The sequence below is a fragment of the Sphaeramia orbicularis genome, chromosome 20 (genome assembly GCF_902148855.1).
Source record: "Sphaeramia orbicularis chromosome 20, fSphaOr1.1, whole genome shotgun sequence".
Classification (NCBI taxonomy): Eukaryota; Metazoa; Chordata; class Actinopteri; order Kurtiformes; family Apogonidae; genus Sphaeramia; species Sphaeramia orbicularis.
The window spans coordinates 14946989-14952220 of record NC_043976.1 but is presented as its reverse complement, the minus strand read 5'-3'; the positions used below and the strand labels follow the sequence as shown (position 1 = coordinate 14952220).

Here is a 5232-nt window from a genome sequence, read left to right as displayed (position 1 = left end):
TTTTCGCTTTTTCTTTCGTTAGGACTTATTTTGTGGTTTGTTTTTTGAAAGGGTAGCGGTGCGCTTGCAGCTTCAATGGTCCTGTATAGTAGTGATGGGACTTTTGGCTCTTTGAAGGGAGCCGTTCAATCAGGAACCGTTCACTGAAAAGAGTCATTCAAAAGACTGGCTCTTTTATGTTTTTTACATTATTTTGAAACACCAATGTTTTAATGACTAAATAGGCTACATGTGATGGTTGACATTACATTTTAAAGGTGTTTAATTGGTGCGACAGTAAATATTATCTTACTGTAAAAAATAATAGTTCAAATGTGTGGGCTAAATCCGTGACATGAGAGGTGACATTAGGCAAATGCTGGAATTTGACCAAAAACATCACGGTACATTGTGTCTGTATTAGTCTGTAGCCTAAAAATGAAGAAGAAAATATAACATTTTCTTATGAAATGACATTTTATTCTCCTCAAAACAAGAACAATAAATGTGTGTAAACATACGATAAAAATTGCACAAAACACACTCTTTTCTTTCTGGAAAGTGCATCCAAATACTCCTCCTTTTCCTTTGGCTAATTACTCACAGGTGGTCACTCACTCACTCACTCTCAAACTTTTCTCTGGTTTCGACCAGTCTTCCAGCTCTGCCTCCTCCAGTATGCTCACCTCATGCTTCAAACTGTTGTTTTCTTTGCTAACTTCTTGCCATGAGACATGCGCAGTGCACAAGCACTCTTTTTTTTCTGCTCGAACATTCTCCTCCTGCGCAATGCCTCCCCAGTGACGCTAAATTGACAGGCGATCAGACACTCCCACCTTAAAAAAAAAAAAAAAAAAAAAAAAGAACGGCTCTGTATAAAGACTTGGTTCCCATCGTTCATTTCAAAGAGCCGTTCAAAAGATTCGATTCGTTCGTGAACGTCACATCACTACTGTATAGGGTTGGCTTGTCCTTATGTTTAGTTTGCCGGTCCACTCTGGTCTTTTCTTTTGTTACTTTGGGTACCGGGTTTAAAAGGGGTTTGGATTCTGCTTAATTAAAAGCAGCTTGTTTTCAGCAGGAAAAAGAAGTAAACCGATGAAGAACGAAACAAAATGAATCAAATACAATAAAATATGTTCTTCTGAATTATACTCCTATGACTACGGTGTCCTTTGTAAATATGTTTCACCTTCGGGTTGTAACAGATATAAAAAAAAAAAGATAAAAGTACACATCTAATATCAGTGATGAAAAAAACAGGCGTGTGGCTGCGTGGACCTGCTGTGAAAGCTCAGGCTTCAGTCAACGCCAGAGTCAGCCGTCCTGCTAATGGTCTATCTGACAACCTCACACAAGACAGAAGTTAACAGGATCAGGCAACCCCAGACAGCTGTCACAATAGTGGGGGGGGGGGTTAGGAATAGCACAGATTGATTTCGTGTCACCTGCTAATGACAGAGGTGATGGTGAATTATTAGAGAGAAGGCGCATAAATCCACTGTCCAGCAGAATGAATTAGACTATAATATAACGAACCGTATTTTCCAAACACATGCCGGCTTAAATGATATTCTGTGTTTGTCACTGTTTAGTGGTTTGAAGTGCTTTAATCTGGGTTTAAGAAAGCCCCCACTTAAATGTCATGGGGATGAGGACGCTGTTCTTGAAAAGCTTTCCAATCTGAAACGCTTCTGAGAGTGAATTAATGCAATTACAAGCCATTATTTATCCCAACTCTTGTTATGATTGTGTTTCATGCCTCTTTAGAGCCTGTCTTCTAGCGTCTTATAGAATGACTCCTGCTTTAGGCCTATACTGTTCCCACATATTCAGTTTGGATTACTAAGGGTACTTTATTTACTCGTAAAGTGTATTTTACAGACTGGAATATCGACATAAGGGGATTACAGCTATAGGCAGCAACGTGGCGCAGTGGTAAGTACAGTTCCACAGCAAGAAGGTCATGGGTCGTGGGTTAGGGATGGGAATCGATAAGAATTTAACAATTCCACTATTGATTTTGCTTATTGATCCGATTCCTTATCAATTCTCATTGGGTGAAGGAATAAAAGACTACAAACGGCTGTGTTTGCATTAACTGTCTTTTATATTTCCATCTCTGTATGTACAAATAATAATAACAGATGACGCTGGGCCCGGTTCAGGGGGGTGGCGTGCAGTGAAAGTGAAACTAAAGACACTTTACTAACTCCTCTATTGCCGCATTTCCACTATGTGGAACCAGTTCAACTCGACTTGGCTCATCTCCCGTTGTTGTGCACCTCATTTCCTTTCCCTTCTTACCTTCGGAAACTTGTATTTGAGGAGTTACGATGTTTGTTGCCTGCACCGGAACCGGGCCCAGCGTTCACCCTGTTGCTACATTCACAAGCGCCGCTAGGTAGCGTATCAAATACATAACATTCCTGTAAATGAGTTACATGCTGTGGACAAATGTTTGAGGATATTGGAGGGATTCCACCTTTTTGAAGACATGGAAGCTTTGATAGTGTTCCAAGTAAGTGGACCTGGTGTCATCTTTTCAGACCATTTCTGCCTCAACACCATGTTGGCTACGTTCTGACCAAAACAATGCAGCGTATCTGTGACATCATCGCGCATGCGCAACAAAGGTGGAATCGATAAGCAGAATCGTTAAGCAGGCAGGCAAACGATTCCAAGGAATCGAGCTACTGGGATCCGGTTCTCAAAAAGAACCAGTTCTCGATTCCCATCCCTATTAGCAACACTGGTCAAAAAGTGGGCGGAGTAGTGGTTAGCACTGTTCCACAGCAAGAAGGTCATGGGTTCCATCCCAGCATGGGCCTTTGTGTATGGAGTTTAGCTGTTGTCACCATGGAGTTTTTTGTATGGCTCGTTGGTCTAGGGGTATGATTCTCGCTTTGGGTGTGAGAGGTCCCGGGTTCAAATCCCGGACGAGCCCTCAATTACAGTGGCAGCTTTGCACCTACACTGCTTCAGTTGGTGTGCACTTTTCTTGGTAACCAGAGGGTTGTAGGTTCCCATACCAGACAACTAAAGCTGTTTACAGACCGACAGAGAACCGCGCCAGTTCCAGTTCCCACACCTAATCTTGAACCAGCTGATGTGTTTGCACTTAAAAGCAGAACTGAAAATCTGGTTCCCGATGAGTACCAAGTAAAACTGTTTTTTTCTAAGTGAACCGTGACAATATGAGTGGACGTCTCCAGGTTGATCCGTGTTCGCCTGCAGAGGTTACATCTCTGGATTCGCGTCACTGCCTTCTTCTCCACAGCAGATGTTGTAGAATGGCTTGGTGCAGATAAATAATGATCTGTATAAAGAGTACAAATGCTCACAGGTAGTCGACGATGTGATCCATAGCACTGTTGTTATTTTCTCTGCTGTGAACACATCTGCTTTCGTATGGCCCTCTGTCGATGATGCGTCATGGACTCACATAATGGTATGAACATGGGCTGTTTAAGATGAGATAAGATACTTTATTGTCATTATACAGAATGTACAATGAAATTTAGGTGCACCATCAGGATACGAACTCATAAATAGTAATAAACAGTGACAATAACTATAAAACATACAATATAAACTAAACATGCATCACTCACATGTCAATATCCATTAATTCATTCCCTCACACATCCTTCTGCTTCTTTATCACACAGTAATCGGCTAAAATTTACTTAGGGGGTCAAATGAGTGGCCATTTTTGTCAAAAAAAATTTAAAAAAGTTATAAGAAATGCATAGAACTGTGCTGAAATAATGCTAATCCATTTGTGCACAGACTACTGATATTATTTGACAGTGGAAGCTATATTTTCAGAAATATTGGATTTTGAATAGCATGTGTATGTGAAAACTTCTGCTGGTGGACGGACGTGACATTACCCATGATGATCTGGTCAGTACCAGTACTTTATTAGTAATAAACTTATATATTTACTGTTGCTAATTATCCTCTTATTCATAAATGTTAGTATTATGGATCTAAAACAATAACAGCTGACACAAAAACACAAAATGTGACAGTGGACGGATGTGACATGGTTGTTACAGATCCCATCATACTGATGCTCTGCAGCCATGTCACTGTTTACACTAATGATCCCTGTGCAAAAACTAGGATCAGAATTATTTATTGTATAGTTTATCATCATACTAAAGAGTAAATAACAATATAGAATTGTTATTTCTTTATAAAAATGCTTATTATTATAAAACTGTTGATTTAAAAAGTGACGTGTGACATTCTTAATGTATGTATTGGTGTAACATAAGCAGGATGGATCAGCACCATACTCCATATTGTAACCTGTAAAAATAAAACATGTGATATGTAGGATAGAATCTGGTAAGAAAAACTGGAGAATCTAAAAGAATAAAATATTTGTTTTTCAGGTAAATTCAGTTCAAATATAACTTGTCCATTTGTGACATGAAAAAATAGCATTAATTGTGATGAAATTGGACATTTTGGAGCTGAAAACATAGTTCATATGACCATAAACATGTTGCAACAGAACTGAAATCCTGTAAATTTGCATAACTTGCATTTACCAACACAAAGTTCCTTTGGGGATTCACTTCTATTGATTTCTTATGCACAAAGACAGAAATAAGACCTCTAAGCAAATTTTAGCCATGATACATCACATACACATCATGTCAGTGCCAATGTATGCAGTGCAATGTACAAAATAGTGCTATTAAAATTGTCTATATTTAGTAGTTAAGTTCATTGTTCAGTGTAGTTATGGTTGTGGGGTAAAAACTGTTCCAGAATCGTGTGGTGCGTGATTTTATGGGCAAAGCACTTCGGTTCCCATTGAAACTGGTGCAGGAACCAACTCTGACACTGTTCTGAAAAACAGCTTGAGTGCATGTGGACTGGTAATTGGAGGGATGCTAGGCTTTGAGAAAGACACCAAACCCCACTCACTCAGCACACCTAAACATGTGGCAGCCTGCTCGCTCTGACACCTCGCCACACATTAAGTGCATATATATTGGTCCCAAGGTGTTACTAACAAAGGCATTTCTTCTTCTGTGGGTACTCCCTCTTCCACCATGGCTCTCCATACATTAACTGGTCACTCTAAATTGCCTGTAGCTGCGAATGTGAGAATGACTGGTTGTGTCTTTTGCTTCTTCCACACCAGTAGAGCAGCCAGTAGAGTCATATTTGATTGAATCTGATCAATGACAGGTAATTACTAGGGATGCACCGATACCAATACAAGTATTG

General features: G+C 39.8%; 1 non-coding gene across 1 annotated transcript; it reads left to right on the top strand.

Moving 5' to 3' along the window:
- The first annotated feature begins 2854 nt into the window (after window positions 1-2854).
- On the top strand, window positions 2855-2926 carry trnap-ugg (transfer RNA proline (anticodon UGG)). Its single transcript has one exon. It is a non-coding gene; the product is annotated as a tRNA-Pro (tRNA).
- The last annotated feature ends 2306 nt before the right edge of the window (window positions 2927-5232 follow it).